Genomic DNA, 17,270 nt, shown 5'->3' with positions numbered 1-17,270 from the left:
CTTTATCTCTGTAACTCTTTACACAGGTGTTTTGTTCCCAATTCGAGAAGGGGCACAGTGTCCACACTTTGGTCTTCGTTCTTCTTGAGTTTCATGCGTTTAACGAATTGTATTTTATATCTTGGGTATCATAAGTTTTTGGGCTAATATCCACTTATCAGTGAGTACATATTGTGTGAGTTCCTTTGTGATTGTGTTACCTCACTCAGGATGATGCCCTCCAGATCCATCCATTTGCCTAGGAATTTCATAAATTCATTCTTTTTAATATCTGAGTAGTACTCCATTGTGCAAATGTACCACATTTTCTGTATCCATTCGTCTGTTGAGGGGCATCTGGGTTATTTCCAGCTTCTGGCTATTATAAAAAAGGCTGCTATGAATATAGTGGAGCATGTGCCCTTCTTACCGGTTGGAACATCTTCTGGATATATGCCCAGGAGAGGTATTGCTGGATCCTCCGATAGTACTATGTCAAATATTCTGAGGAACCGCCAGACTGATTTCCAGAGTGGTTGTACAAGTTTGCAATCCCACCAACAATGGAGGAGGGTTCCTCTTTCTCCACATCCTCACCAGCATCTGCTGTCACCTGAATTTTTGATCTTATCCATTCTGACTGATGTGAGGTGGAATCTCAGAGCTGTTTTGATTTGCATTTCCCTGATGATTAAGGATGTTGAACATTTCCTCAGGTGCTTCTCATCCATTCGGCATTCCTCAGGTGAGAATTCTCTGTTCAGCTCTGAGCCCCATTTTTTAATGGGGTTATTTGATTTTCTGGAGTCCACCTTCTTGAGTTCTTTATATATATTGGATATTAGTTCCCTATCTGATTTAGGATAGGTAAAGATCCTTTCCCAATCTGTTGGTGGTCTTCTAGTCTTATTGATGGTGTCTTTTGCCCTGCAGAAGCTTTGCAACTTTATGAGGTCCCATTTGTCCATTCTCGATCTTACAGCACAAGCCATTGCTCTTCTATTCAGGAATTTCCCCCCTGTACCCATATCTTTGAGGCTTTTCCCTACTTTTTCCTGTATAAGTTTCAGTTTCTTTGGTTTTATGTGGAGATCCTTAATCCACTTAGATTTGACCTTAGTACAAGGAGATAGGAAAGGATCAATTCACATTCTTCTACATGATAATCGCCAGTTGTGCCAGCACCATTTGTTGAAAATGCTGTCTTTTTTCCACTGGATGGTTTTAGCTCCCTTGTCAAAGATCAAGTGACCATAGGTGTGTGGGTTCATCTCTGGGTCTTCGATTCTGTTCCATTGGTCTACTTGTCTGTCGCTATACCAGTACCATGCAGTTTTTATCACAATTGCTCTGTAGTACAGATTTAGGTCAGGCATGGTGATTCCACCAGAGGTTCTTTTATCCTTGAGAAGAGTTTTTGCTATCCTAGGTTTTTTGTTATTCCAGATGAATTTGCAGCTTGCCCTTTCTAATTCATTGAAGAATTGAGTTGGAATTTTGAAGGGGATTGCATTGAATCTGTAGATTGCTTTTGGCAAGATAGCCATTTTTACTGTATTGATCCTGCCAATCCATGAGCATGGGAGATCTTTCCATCTTCTGAGATCTTCTTTAATTTCTTTCTTCAGAGACTTGAAGGTCTTACCATACAGATCTTTCACTTCCTTAGTTAGAGTCACGCCAAGGTATTTTATATTTTTGTGACTATTGAGAATGGTGTTGTTTCTCTAATTTCTTTCTCAGCCTGTTTATCCTTTGTGTACAGAAAGGCCACTGACTTGTTGGTGTTAATTTTATATCCAGCTACTTCATTGAAGGTGTTTATCAGGCTTAGGAGTTCTGGGGTGGAATTTTATGGTCACTTATATATACTATCATATCATCTGCAAAAAGTGATATTTTGAATTCTTCCTTTCCAATTTGTATCCCCTTGATCTTCTTTTGTTGTCGAATTGCTCTGGCTAGGGCTTCAAGTACAAGGTTGAATAGGTAGGGAGAGAGTGGACAGCCTTGTCTAGTCCCTGATTTTAGTGGGATTGCTCAAGCTTCTCACCATTTACTTTGATGTTGGCTACTGGTTTGGTGTAGATTGCTTTTATCATGTTTAGGTATGGGCCTTGTATTCCTGATCTTTCCAAGACTTTTTATCATGAATGGGTGTTGGATTTTGTCAAATAAGTATAAGCAACTCTTATAAGTTGAATGTGAATTTTTCTCCCAGTACTTAGAGGGCAGAGGCGGGTGAATCTCTTCAGCTCGGCTTATTTTCTGGATGCATCTTTGGAATCTTCAAGCAATAAGGTTTAGAGACACTTAGGCTAACACCTTTGGTCGGGAACTTACTGCATGAAAATAAAAAGAGAGAGAAGTTTCAATGTCTTGGCTATGTAGGTCAGACTGGTGTACATAGCTCCAGGACAGCCAGGGATTCATAAAGACACCTTGTCTCAAAAAACTAAAAATGAAATAAAGACAGGAAAGAATAAGTCACAGAAAATTCTTTAATTCAAGATGAATAACATCTCTAATTTTTAAAAATATTTTTAAATTTTTAAAATTTCCCTTTAACTCCAGGTTCCCCACTAAGACAACTTTCATAAATGGTGCAAAGTGTGGCCTAAAATCACTTTCTTTGTCTTTATAGATACTTTTTTTTCCCCAAAACTGCTTATTGTTGAAAACTTATTTGTGAGGGCTGGAGAGCATTAAGAGCACTGTAATGGGATCTGATGCCCTCTTCTGGTGTGTCAGTGACAGTGTACTCAGATACATTAAGTAAATCTTTAAAAAGAAAAAAGAAAACCTATTTGTCCACAGACTTGGTGATGTATGAGAGTCTGTTTTAGATCCTAGCCTGCTCATTCATCTTATCTCCAGTAGACTCTGTTTGCTCGCCATTAACCCCTATGTCATGCAGTGATGTTTTTCTGAGGTATACAGGGATTAAATAATAGAATATGTAGTTCATAAGTAGTGGGCCACAGTATTGTCACTTATTTTATTCTGGCTTTAATTCTCTGATTTGACATAGTTATTTTTAGACTAGAAATTCGTTTTTTCTAAGAAGAAGACATTGCAGTTGGTTGTGAGGCACAGTGTGGTTGATGGGAATTGAACTTGGTACCTCTGAAAGGGCAATGAGTGTTCTTTACTGCTGAGCCATCTCTTCAGCCCTATATTTTTAAAACAAAAATCCTGCTCCGGGCTGTGGTGGTACACGCCCTTTAATCCCAGCACTCCGGAGGCAGAGGCAGACAGATTTCTGAGTTCAAGGCCAGCCTGGTCTAAAAGTGAGTTTCAGGACAGCCAGGGTTATGCAGAGAAACCCTGTCTGGAAAAAAATAAACAAACAAAAAAATCCCAACCATTCAATTTACCAGTTAACACTTAGGAGCCAGATGCTGTTGTGAAAGTCTCCTAGTTCAGAGATGCAGAGATTGTACCACCTAGCGGACCTTCCTACTCCATGGGCATCCCAGGAGGAAGCTCCTCCTCCATTCATTCTTAAACACCCTTCAAATCACAGGCAGGCCTTCCTTTTTGGTTCCTTAGTTTTGCTCCCTCTCAACTGGTTGCTTACTCTGCTTCTTGACCTATCCTTGACTTTATTTAGCTCTTATTTGCAGAAAGTTCTTAGGGTGAAGGTGTGTATTAGGGCTAAGCCACACCAGAACAAGGTTTTTCCAGTTCACAATTTTGGGGTCCACAATATGATTAAATATCCTGCAACACCACAATCCCCTGTTACTGGTCCCAGGGGACTTGGCACTTTCAACCGGCCTCCCTAGACACTGCATTCTCATGTACTTGTATACACACAAACAGACACAGTTATAAAAATAAAAGCCCCTTGATTTTAATTCCAGCACTTGGGAGGCAAACAGATCTCTAGATTAAACACTAGCTTCGTCTGTATAAGAAATTACAAGCCAGCCACAGGTTACATAGTAAGACCCTTTCTCAATAATAAATACTTTTAAATAATTTTTAAAAAAACATATTACATGTGTATTATTTGAAGAAGAGTTACTTCATTTTAATTAGTGGCAATTACAATTTTTCTAAACCATGAATGTTGGGGGTCTGGCAATTGTCACACAAAACATACTTAGACCAATCTCATTTAAGCAAGCATAGTTTATTGAATGTGCACCATAATATGAGACATCTAGGACAACAAGAAGAAAAAAACTTAATTGTGGCACCAGACTGTTCTTAGGGTAAGCTTTTTATATGAAAAGTAGGTTCAAAAATAAGGAGGCAAGCAGTAGTGGTATAATCCTTTTTTCTCGAACTAGACAAAGTATTATCAGCCAACCTAAGCTGATTGGTCCTAAGTGAATTAAGGGGTGGTGGGCACGTAGGGAACAGGGGAATTTCAGAACATTGAGATAACAGGGTACAAGTAATTCAACCATAACTTTTTTTGGCTCATTAGTAACATTCTTTAGTGTCAGCTATGGAAAATTACTTCTGGGAAGTAGAGTCTGAGAACCTGAACTTAATTATACCTTATGTGCAAAATGGAGACTGACTACACATGGATATAGTTATGTTAAAAGGAGACTCACAATAAGATAATTCAATGTAAAGAAATCTTAATTTGGGGGGGGGGACATAATACCCAGCGATGGAGTTACAGAGACAAAGTATGGAGCCGAGACTGAAGGAAGGACCATCCAGAGACTGCCCCACCTGGAGATCCATCCCTAATACAATCACCAAACCAAGACTCTATTGTGGATGCCAACAAGTGCTTGCTGACAGAAGTCTGATATAGCTGTCTCCTGAGAGGCTCTGCTAGTGCCTGACCAATACAGAAGTGGATGCTCATAGTCATCCATTGATCTGAGCACAGGGTTCACAATGAAGGAGGTAGAGAAAGTACCCAAGGAGCTGAAGGGGTTTGCAACCAGGTAGGAGGAACAACAATATGAACCATGCAGTATTCCCAGACTTCCCAGGGACTAAACCACCAACCAAAGAGTACACATGTTGGGACTTTGGCTCCAGCTGCATATGTAGCAGATGATGGCCTAGTTGGTCATCAATGGGAGGAGAGGCCTTTGGTCCTGTGAAGGTTCTATGCCCTAGTGTAGGGGGATGTCAGGGCCAAGAAGCTGGAGTGGATGGGTTGATGAGCAGGAGGAGAGGGGAGGGGATTTGGGGTTTTCTAAGGGGACACCAGGAAAGGGGAATAACATTTGAAATGTTAATAAAGAAAATATGAGACTGCTTTTAAAAAATTTAAATCATCCTCAAGTCAGTGCACTTAATTATAAGATTGAAAGATTAAAAAAAATCTAATAAAAAAATCTAATAAAAAAATCTTAATTTTAAGCCAAAATATTTATTATCCTACTAACAGTAAAAGCTTCTCATTTGGCCCTGTACTGGAGCTTATAAAGTTTGCAAGTCCAATGGGCCTTGTTTTTTTAAAAATGAATTTAGGGCCTGGAGAGATGGCTCAGAGTTTAAGAGCATTGACTGTTCTTCCAATGGTCCTGAGTTCAATTGCCAGCAGCCACATAGTAGCTTACAACCATCTGTAATGGGATCTCAGATGTAATGTAATGCCCTCTTTTGGTGTGTCTGAAGACAGCTATGGTATACTCATATGTCAGAGACCATACCGTGAGAAAGCGAGCCCTTCACAATCTCCCACCCTGACAGGCCAAATGACCTTGTGCTAGGAGCCAGTTGTCACTCCCTCCTCCCTGTTCCCTTCCTGGCACCTGAGGCTGTAAAAGCTGAATTATAGTACCCTCTTCCTTATCTCTTCCTGAACTCCCATGACTTTTAAGGATATGAGTTACACCTGAGCCCAGCCTGACACCCCAAGGCTGTCAAGGAGGATCTATGTTCTGGAGATAAGATGCAGAGTACTCGCTGCCTGGAGCCTGACTTTGGCCCTCAAGTCAGCAGATGCCACTTTTTTGTTCTTTGCTAAATTCCCCCTCGACCCCTCCCTATTCCCCCATGATGTATGTTTTAAAACCAATCGTCTCAGCCTCATAGATGGATACCTTGATAGGAACCCTTCTTGGTCTCTGTTTCTCCTTCCCTTCCTCTCATTTTCTTCCAGGTTTGTGGTCCCCCTCGCACTGTAAGCTTTTGCCTTCCCAACTCCCTCCCTCCTCCACCTGCTTGTTTCTGTCTCAGTAGCCATAAGAGATCCTGGTGTCCTCACCTGGCTTAGGCCTTATCGATCATTCTTCTTGCATGGATCTTTGCACTAAAAGTTATATCAGTTCTTTTTTCTTTTTTTTTCTTTTTTTTTTTTTTGCTTATTCAGAGATAGTAAACAAGAGTTAGCTATTGCTCTGGACAGAGCCTAGGTGTTCTTGGTAAAATATTGATTCTGAATATTTTCCATGTTAGGCTAATATATGGGCATTTTGCATCTTCATAGATGGTTTAAACACCCGACTGCCATTGTCCAGTACTTTCACTTTTCAGAATTCACCACATCTCCTTGTTCTGAATCTGCACTGCAATGCTAGAGAGTTTAGTCATGGACAAACACAGAAGATGATTAAGGTCTCTCTCTCTCTCTCTAATTAAAATGTCAATGGAAATAAAGCATTTTTTGGCATAAAAAAGCATACTAAGCACCCATTCAATATTTATCTAATATGAAATAAATCTACATGCTTATACTCCAGCTAGGAATGACAATAAGAAGAACTAAGTAGTTTATACACTATGCAGCTTTTGTTTTCAGAGTAAGCAAACGGTTCAATATAATCTCTTTTACCTTATTTTGTTTTGGGTTTTGGTTTTTGGAAACAGGGTTTCTCTGTGTAGCCCTTGATGTCCTGAAACTAGCTTTGTAGACCCAACTGGCCTTGAACTTAGAGATGTGCCTGCTTCTGCCTCCCAACTGCTGGGGTTAAAGGTATATAGCACCACCTCCTGGCTTTTCAGTAGGATCATAAGGAATTTGAAGCTTTAACACAGGTGGGCTTTCCTTAAATCTGAGAGGAAGATGTTCCGGAGGAGCTGCAGAGAAAGGTGCAGGAGGTGGATGGACTTGGAATAATGCTGCAGAGAGAATATGGCTAGGCGTCTACAAGGTAAAGAGAGGGCTAGGAAGAGACCGCATCCTAATGCCTTCGGATTCTTGCTGTCATCAGAGAAAGAATCCAGAGACGAGGCTATGTGACGAGTGGGAGGACATTTTATGACAGAGCAAGTACAGGTCTGGTGCAGGTTGATAATGCCCTCACTTAGGAGGTGTAGGCAGGACAATCAGAAATTAGGTCCAGGCCAACCTTGCTTATCCAGCCAGTTTGACACCTGGCTAGGGCTACATGAGACCTTTTCTTAAAAATATAAATTAAAAGAAATAATGAAGAAGAAGAAAAACAAGAATGAGAGAGAACTCAAGTGTGCCACGTGTGTGTGACTTCAGAGATCAAAAGGGAGTTTCAAATCGTGTAGATTAGAAGTTATGGATGTTGCGAGTCCGCATGCGGGTTCTGGGAACTGAACTTGGATGCTCCGGAAAAGCAACATGCGTCCCTAACCACTGAACCATCTCTCCAGACATCATAGTGATTTTTAAACTTTTCTTTTTATTATTTACCAATCAATTGTAGGTTGAACATCATCTTTTAATGTTCATTAGCTTTTATCAACTTTAAAAAATAACATCTTTGGTTCTTTTAATTTGTGTGTACTTATACAACTTGTACTTATCATATACATTTACCTCTCTCATTCTTTTGACTCTTATGGCCCAGAACTTGACAGTCCTGTTTACCCTTTGAAAGGACGGTTGCACTGGTCCTTTGTATGCCTTTAGTTTCCAGCTCACTAATTTCAGCTCTTGTTTCTTTCTACTAATTTTTGGTATCAGCTCTTGTCCATAGTAAGATCTTTATTTGAAATACATGATTTTTTTTTAAAATTCATTTTATTTTTGATTTTTCGAGACAGGGTTTTTCTGTGTAGCTTGACTGTAGATCATGCTGGTCTCAAACTCAAAGAGATCATCCTAACACTGGCTCCCTAGTGCTGGGATTAAAGGTCTTCGACACCATTGTCCAGCTGTTTTGTTTTGTGGTGTTGTTTTGTTTTGTTTTAATAATGGAAGCCAGAAAACACACCTCTAAACCTGCCAGGTCCCAATCAAAGTCATTGTCCCAACACTGTACTGCATGGCCAACTACTAGGAAGAAAAGTGAGACTTTGTCCATTACCAGTGTGCTATGGAGATTCCCAGTCTTCTGTTGTTGGACTGCACTTCTGCACAGAGCTCAGGCCTGTTTTAACTGTGTTTTCTGTTCCTTCTTCCTTCTCTTTCCTGTGTCACCACTGCATTCTTCATCTGGAGTGTTTCTGTTCCATTTACCAAATTACTAAGGGTTTGTTCTTTGTAGCAGATTCTGTCTAGTCACTGGTGAAAATTGAGTGCTTTTAACCATCATATTCTCAACCTTGAAGGATACTTAGTGGCTGTGTTGTCCTGAGTTGCCTTGGAGAACTGACTCACCATTGTTTTAGAATCTGCCTAGCCACCCAGCAGTCCTTACGAGAGAAGAGCCTCAGAGATTAGGACAGGAAAAGACACAGGGGCAATATAATGGCCTCAACAGGTCCAACGAATATACAGGAGAAAACCACTTGCCCTGTCTGCCAAGAGCTTTTGACCAAAGCCCACAGTGTATGCCAAGCCTGTCTCACCACCAAGAATGCAGTGATCAACCCCAGAGGGAAAAGCAGCTGTCCTGGGTGTGGTACTAGATTCTCATTGGAAAATCTACAGGCTAATAAACATCTGGCAAACATAGTAGAGAGGATCGGGGAGGTTAAATTGAAGCCTGACATTGGGAAAAAGAGAGATCTTTGTGTACACCATGGAGAGAAGCTCCTTCTCTTCTGTAAGGAGGACAAGAAGGTCATTTGCTGGGTTTGTGAGCGTTCTCAGGAGCATCGTGGTCACCACACATTCCTCTGGGAGGAAGCAGTCAGGGAATGTCAGGTAAGTCAGTGATGGAGGAAGATAGGGTAGAAAGTGATTCTCGGTAAGAAATATAACCTTGCCATCATTCTTGATTCACATTGCCACTGGGTTCCTAACACCTAGAAATGTCTTTTCTTTCCGTTTATGTAAAGGGTTGGCCTGCAGTACACACAATCTCTTGATCAAAGAGCAGAAGGTTTCTGGTCCCTTTCCCTTGCATTGTTTGGGTGGGGAATGCTTCCCGAGCCCTGCATTCACTGCTCCTCTCAGCAAGGCAACTGCAGGGGAACACTGTGAATTGGGTGTGAGGAGAGGGTGGCATTGCTGCATGGTCTGTACTTAATCTAAGGGAAAACAGTGTGTAGGTGAGGACTTTACTCCTCTAGGGATCAAGAATGCATTCATTCACCTCCTTAGACTTTGTTCTATGTTGTAAACACTACGCATCAACCTCACAGCTTATATGAACTAGTCTTTTTCTGGGCACAAACTGGTTTTTTTGTTAGTTCACTGTGCAAGTGGAAAGCATGAATCTCCAGAAAGCTCCCACGAGGCTGAGGAAGGAGCAGGAGAAGGTGGAGACATTGGAAGCTGACATCAAAGAAGACAGACTTTCCTGGAAGGCAAGAATGGCTTCCTGAGTGATGCTGAGAGCTATTTTAGGATGACCTTCTTTGATCCTCATCCAATTAGGCCCTTTGTTTCCTTGCATTCAATAAGTCCAAAGCTATCTGACAATTTAAATTTTAGGGATGAGGGATGGGAGCATATCATTGTAAATACATGTATGTATTTAGAATTGAGTGCAGAGATAAACTGTATAATGTCAAAGGCTGGAAGAGGTTTTGTTCTTCTCTTTTTTGACAGTTCTGCTAGAAGATACCATGCAAAACAAACAAATGCACACACCCCACCAGTTTTCTCTAGGTTTCAAAACCAGTAGTGGTCATGTAGATGTGGGGAGACACGAGTGCCCAAGACATCCATCTATCTACAATCTGAGCCTCATCCAAGTTTTACAGTGTTTTTGGATGAGAAGAGTGCTGTTTATTTATTCTTCTTGTTTGAGTTTGTTTGTACTAAAGGGAAAATAGAAGAGAGGAATAGCATCCTCAACTTGCTGTTATATTCCTATATCCTCCTTGGTTTGAAGTCCTACTTCCACTGACATCTTCCTTCAGCCTTGGAGACCTGTTATATCTTTCTCTCTCCCAATGTCCATTCCTTCAGCACCAGGTCCAGACTGAGAGGCAAAGGATTCAAACAGGCTTTAATCAGCTTAGAAAAATCCTGGACAAGGAGGAACAGATAGAGCTGAAAAGACTCAGAGGAGCAGATGATACTGGACAGCCTGTTGGAGGCAGAGGCTGAGCTGGCTCAACAGAGCCAGTTAGTGGAGGAACTTATCTCGGATCTAGAGCGGCGGGCTGCGTGAGGGTCAGATACAGAGCTGCTGCAGGTAGGAGGAGCAGCTCACCCCAGAGTGCAGAGACATTTTCTCATTCCTTCTTGTAGTTAATAACATAGCATTGGATGGAGTCATGGAAAAGAATATTCTCTTCTCCTTTCTCTTTTCCTACCATGGTGAAGTCCCGTGATATTAGCTGGTAGGGTTGGGGCCATGTTACACACCTTTCACAGGCTGCAGAAGGTACCTTCTAATCCCACCTGCTCTCTTTCTTTTTACATTAGAGTATGTGGAAGTTTGTCAAATGGTTCTTCGATTTTCACCATCATTGAGATTGTGTGGTTTTTATTCTTTTATTCTATTAATATGGGCTATCACATTAACTGATGTCTTTATGTTGAGCCAAACCTAATATTTGCTCATGACTATAATTTCCATCGGTTTTCATATTTGTTTTGTGATTTAATTTGGGTAGCCCTGGCTGTCCTGGAACTCATTCTATAGACCAGGCTGGCCTCGAACTCAGAAATCCACCTGCCTCTGCCTCCCAAGTACTGGGATTAAAGGCATGCACCACCACTGCCTGACGTGATTTTAAATTTTTTGACTCCTTTTTTAAAAATTGTGTGTGTATGATACATGTATGCATGCATATGATCCACAGCCCACAAGTAGAGATCAAAGGACAGCTTGTGTGAATTTGTCCTCTTCTTCTTCTTCTTTTTTTTTTTTTGCACGTTTGTTTAATTTTCTTTTTTTCTTCAATTTTTTATTAGATATTTTCTTCATTTACATTTCAAATACTCTCCTGAAAGTCCCCTATACCATCCCCCTGCCCTGCTGCCACTTCTTGGCCCTGGCTTTCCACTGTACTGGGGCATATAAAGTTTGCAATACCAAGGGGCCTCTCTTCCCATTGATGGCCGACTAGGCCATCTTCTGCTACATATGCAGCTAGAGACATGAGCTCTAGGGTTACTGGTTAGTCCATATTATTGTTCTACCTATAAGGTTGCAGACCCCTTCAGCTCCTTGGATACTTTCTCTACCTCCTCCAATGGGGGCCCTGTGTTCCATCCAATAGATGACTTTGAGCATCCACTTCTGTATTTGCCAGGCATTGGCCTAGCCTCACACGAGACAGCCATATCAGGATCCTTTCAGCAAAATCTTGCTAGAATATGCAATAGTGTCTGTGCTTGGTGGCTGATTATGGGATGGATCCCTGGGTGGGGTAGTCTCTGGATGGTCCATCCTTTTGTCTTAGCTCTAAATTTTGTCTCTGTAACTCCTTCCATGGGTATTTTGTTCCCAATTCTAATGAGGATTTTTTTCTCTATTTCTTTTTCTTTTTTTTTTCTTTTTTCTTTTTCTCTTTCTCTCTTTTTCCCTTTCTCTTCCTCTTCCTCTTTCTCTTTCTCTTTCTTTTTCCTTTCTTTTTTTGTTTTTTCAAGACAGGGTATTTCTGTATAGCCCTGACTGTCTTGGAACTCACTTTATAGATCAGGCTGGCCTTGAACTCAGAAATCTGCCTGCCTCTGCCTCCCGAGTGCTGGGATTAAAGGCATTCACCACCACTCCTAACGAGGATTTTTTTTAACGTATATATTTTTTAAAGATTTATTTATTGTATATAAGTACACGGTAGCTGTCTTCAAAGACACAAGCAAAGGGCACCAGATCTTACTATGGATTGTTGTGAGCCACCATGTGGTTGCTGGAAATCAAACTCAGGATCTCTGGAAGAGCAATCAGTGCTCTTAACCACTGAGCCATCTCTTCAGCCCCCTTGTCCTCTTCTTCTACTGTATGGGTCTGAAGGACTGAACTCAGGTCACCAGGATTGGCAGCAGGCACCTTTTCCCATTGAGCCCTCTTGACTGCCCTCTTTGTCCCTCCTTCCTCCTCCTTTTCCTTATCCTTCTTCTTCTTCCTCCTCCAGACAGGGCTCCTCTGTGTAATCCTTGCTGTTCTGAACTTACTCTGTAGAGTAAGTAGAATGGCCTGGAATACTTAGATCTGCCTGCTTGTGTCTCCTAAGTGCTAGGATTAAAGTCATGTGCTTCCATGCCCTTCCATCATTTTCTTATTTGTCATTTAGTCCAAAACACTACTCAAATGTCTTGTGGTTAGAAATGTCTCTCTTATGTAATATTGTGTATTCAGTAGACTCCGCATATGTAAGCTCTTTCCTCCTTTCTCCCCTCCCCTCCTCTGCCCTCCCCTCCTTTTTTTCTTTTTTATAAGATTTATTTAAGTAAGTACACTGTAGCTGTTTTCAGACACTCCAAAAGAGGGAGTCAGATCTTGTTTCAGATGGTTGTAATCCACCATGTGGTTGCTGGGATTTGAACTCAGGACCTTCAGAAGAGCAGTTGGTGCTCTTAACTGCTAAGCTATCTCTCCAGCCCTTGATTGACCTCTTTCATTTCTGTACCCAAGCACTGTAGTGCCAGGCTGTATCATTCCAGGGATGCTTTGGTTGCTTCGTTTCTTCTTGTGCTGCTTTAACAATTTTGTTGTTGTCTATTCTTTTAACTTTTAATATAATTTAACAGTGAAGCCATGGTTGGCATTTGCTTGAACTTTAATTTCCCATCTAATCTTTTTACATGTTTTGTCTTTTTGAATCAGTATTGGTTGGTTCTGTACTTCTAGGAATTTGTTCATCTCTACTTATCTATTTTTTTTTTTATAACACAGTAAACTGGGGTGGGAATCCAGAGTCTGACACTTGCTAGGTAAGCATCCCACCACCAAGCCATACCCCAGCTCCTCGTGGTTCTTTTTCATTTGCTGTTGTTGGTGTTTGTTAGTTTTTGTTTTGAGATCAGGCCTCACTATATAACCCTGGCTGGCCTGGGACTCACTATGTAGAGCCAGGGTGGCCTTGAACTCACAAACTCAAACTCCTTCCTCTGCCTCCTGGGTGCTGGGATAAAAGGTGTGAACCACCATGATTCTTTTTAATTTCTTTAGGGTCAGTAGCAGTGTCTCATCTTTTCTTCCCAGTTTGAAAATTTTACCTCTTTATTTTTTTCCCTAGTGTGTCTAGCCTGAGGGTTGCCAGTTTTGTTGATATTTTGGCTTAATTTTAAAACAAGGAAAAAAGAAAGAAACTGTATTTTCAGACAGTTTTTCTGGTGAATATCTGTAACCTCAGCACTCAAGAGGATGAAACAGGAGGTTCAGCGCCACTCTGGTCCACATTTAGAGAAGCATCTAGAAAAAAATGAAATAACTTACTATTGATTTTTCCATTCTGTCTTCTTCTTCTTCTTCTTCTTCTTCTTCTTCTTCTTCTTCTTCTTCTTCTTCTTCTTCTTCTTCTTCTTCTTCTTCTTCTTCTTCTTCTTCTTCTTCTTTTTCTTCTTCTTCTTCTTCTTCCTCTTCTTCTTCCTCTTCCTCCTCTTCCTCCTCCTCTTCCTCTTCATCCTCCTTTTCCTCTTCATCCTCCTCTTCCTCTTCCTCCTCTTCCTCTTACCCCTCTTCCTCCTCCTCTTCCTCCTCCTCTTCCTCTCCCTCTCCCTCTCCCTCTCCCTCTCCCTCTCCCTCTCCTTCTCCTTCTCCTTCTCCTTCTCCTTCTCCTTCTCCTTCTCCTTCTCCTTCTCCTTCTCCTTCTCCTTCTTCTTCTTCTTCTTCTTCTTCTTCTTCTTCTTCTTCTTCTTCTTCTTCTTCGTCCTTCCCCTTCTTCTTCCCCTTCCCCTTCCTCTTCCTTTACCACTGCCACTGGTGCTGCTTCTTCCTTTTCCTGCTTTGTTTTTTACACTTAAACTCCTTTAATTCCCACATGTTATGACTTGTGTTTTGTTTTGTTTTGTTTTTTTCTTCTCTTGTGTTTTTAATATTCCCAGGATATGAGCGGTATTTTGAAATGGTGAGTATGGGTTACCCCAAGCAGTGCTTTTGTGTAATAAAGATGAGTTTGTAGCTGTCCTGATTAACTTTACAGACAGGAGCCTCTAAGTCTGGCTGACCACATTCATTTTAAGCAATAACTTTTCTTTTGCAAGACTTTCCCCCATAACGATCTGTTATCTCTGATGTGGATCATATCTAGAGGTCAGGCTTTCTTCTTCCTCTAGAAGAGCCATCTGTTTTCTCTATGGGGCATGTGGTGTGGTGTGTATGTGGAACCCAGGCTTCGGACTACTCACAAACTCACAGGCTTTTAGTTTATGAGCCCTACATCACAGCCAGGATCATCAGGCTTGCTCTCAATTTCCTTGACAACTCATAGGTCCTCACTGCACCCTCAGTGCTGTGGCAATGTCATTTCGATGCTTTTCACCCAAATTTATATTATTTCCATGAGATTTCAAAAGAGATGAAAGCTACCCCATATTAAGATGAGGCAGCTGTGACTTCAAGAGGTGTAGATCCTCCCAGTGTCACAGGGAACATTTCACAGAGGCCTGTGGCTTCTGATTCACAGTCAGGGCTTTCCTTTAGGCTCCTCAGGTATGAAGCACATCAGTGATGTGGTAAGAGATAAAGGCCATTGTGTGAGCAAGACAACAACATGACAGATGCAAAGGTTAAACTATTTCTCCATCCCTAGGAGTCAGATCTGCACACTGAAGAAGCCAAAAGCAGTTTCTAAGAAACTGAGCATGGTCTTCCAAGCTCCTGATCTGAGTGGCATGCTACAAAAGTTAAGAGGTGAGGAGCACAGCAGGCAGTGCCTATGGTAAAGATAGCAGGGAAGTCAGGGAGGGGCGTTCTGTGAGAAGGACGTGTCCGAGGGAGCACCCTAAAGTGTTCTTGTTTACCAGAGAGGACCTTTAAACCTTTTAAGCCTCTGATAAACCTCTTCTTATACCACCCCTTCTTACCTCTTGAGAGAGCAAAGCATTACCTCTTTCAAATCTCTGCTTCTAATAAAAGTCTCCAAATCTTTTATCATTTCAGAGCTAACAGCTGTCCGGGCCTACTGGAGTAAGAAGTTGCAGATGTTGAAATCACTGTGTTCTGATCACCTTTCACAAGGGTGTGGTTCCATGTGGCCTCATCACCTCTGTCTCCTGTGTTACCTCATACACATAATGTATTCCTCATAGGCTTCGTGTGATGGTATATGCTTACAGTCAGAGCAGTAGGGAGATGAGGCAGATGAATTGTATGCTTAAGGCTAACCTGGGACACTTAGCAAGATCCTGTACTAAACAACAAATATGTAACATTTTTTGTATTGTTTTATCATATCCCACAATCAATATTACTTTCTTCTAAGCTCTCCAATGTTGGCTTTTCACAGTGTTTCACAAACAAGCTACCTCATTATTTGCCACCTAATCTTTTTCTTTCTGGTTTTCCTTCTTATAGACAACTTCACATTTAATCCAGAAAACCTAAATTTGAATCTTATACTTTCAGAAGACCACAGACAAATGACATCTGTGTCCATTTGGCCCTTTAAGTGTTGTAATAACGGTATCTTGGGCTCCAAATGTTTCTCCTCAGGAAAACATTACTGGGAAGTGGATGTGTCTGAAAAAAATGCCTGGACCCTGGGAGTTTACACTAGAAAACAAACTTTAAGGTTTAATGTTAGACAACGCAAAAGTCAGCCAAATGATTACCACAGATACAAACCACAGAATGGCTACTGGGTTATAGTGTTACAGCATGGATCAAAGTATAGTATCTTTGAGGAATCTTCCAACTGTGACCCTACTGTTCTGAACCCCTTTGTGGCCACCCCTCTCCATCGGGTTGGGGTTTTCCTTGACTGTGAAGAGGGCACAGTGTCCTCCCTCAATGTCACCAACCATGGGTCACTCATTTACAGGTTCTCCCAATGCTGTTTTTCTCAACCTTCCTATCCATACTTCAATCCTTGGGACTGTCCAGCCCCCATGACCCTGAGTTTTTGAAATCCTGAGTTTTCTCATTCTCATCTGTTTCTGGTTTTACTTCTTGCCTTGATGCTCACCTTCTGGATGAACCTGTGTTGTTCAGGCATCTCTTCCCATGGTCTCCCTTCTGTCCTGCTTGGATGTGGTATATGTGGAATCATTTAGAAGAGATGCTTACCATTTGCTCTAGTTCATATTCTCAAAAAAGCCTAAAGCAAGGTCAAGATAATGTCCATGCCCTCTGACTTCCATATTTCCCTTTGTCTTGAAGAAAGGTGACAAAGTCTATTAGCCACTAACTCATCCTTGTTGTTTAAGACAATCCGTAAGAACTGACTCCAGACCACAACTAACGGATTTTTAACACTATGTCGCTCAGGATACCTCACGTTCAACAAGAAGTGAAGGAATAGAAAGTATGAACAGCAACACATAACCATACCTAGTATACAAATTCAAATGCTGCCTCTAACAAACTAATAAATTCTAAGGTTCTTAAACTGAAAATTGAAGTAAATTTGACTTAAGATTGTTGTATGAAACTAGGTATGTGTAAATATAAAATACCCATTTAACTGTCTTGTACATCATAATACATGGGCCTATAGTCCTTTGTACTCAATGAAATATTTTGTGGAATGTTTGGAGTACTATAAATACCTGTTGTCTTCAAATGCTAGTATGTCTTGCTTGCCAGTTTGATTCCATATGTATAATCTCATGTAGAGCATGTCTGATTTAAAAAAAAAAAGGCTGGTCTTCAATGTTGTTCTAAATGATTAAAATTCGTTTGCATCTAAAAATTTAATCTGTTCATTTGTCTTGCTATTAGCCAAATTCTGTTTGGGGGTAATAAATGGAAAGTCAAGTTATTGGAGAAATCAAGTAATAATAGTGTCCTGCTGACGAATTCATTACCAAAAAAATTCACTCTCCCACTTTTATTGGGTACTCTTCTCATTGCTAAGACAAGGCACGTGATAAAAGCACCATCTGGGTCTGTATGAAGTTGTTTCCTCCCACTGTGCTTTGGGTTTCTTCTGCATGTTTATGGAAC

The 17,270-nt window shown here is 41.1% G+C and overlaps 1 pseudogene; it reads left to right on the top strand.

Annotated features, from left to right (window-relative positions):
* Positions 1-8,566: 8,566 nt before the first annotated feature.
* On the top strand, positions 8,567-16,231 carry LOC147002903 (E3 ubiquitin-protein ligase TRIM34B-like; annotated as a pseudogene).
* The last annotated feature ends 1,039 nt before the right edge of the window (positions 16,232-17,270 follow it).

The sequence above is a fragment of the Mus caroli genome, unplaced genomic scaffold, assembly GCF_978045245.1.
Source record: "Mus caroli unplaced genomic scaffold, Mus_caroli_1 scaffold_8, whole genome shotgun sequence".
NCBI lineage: Eukaryota > Metazoa > Chordata > Mammalia > Rodentia > Muridae > Mus > Mus caroli.
This window is presented reverse-complemented; position numbering and strand designations above follow the sequence as displayed.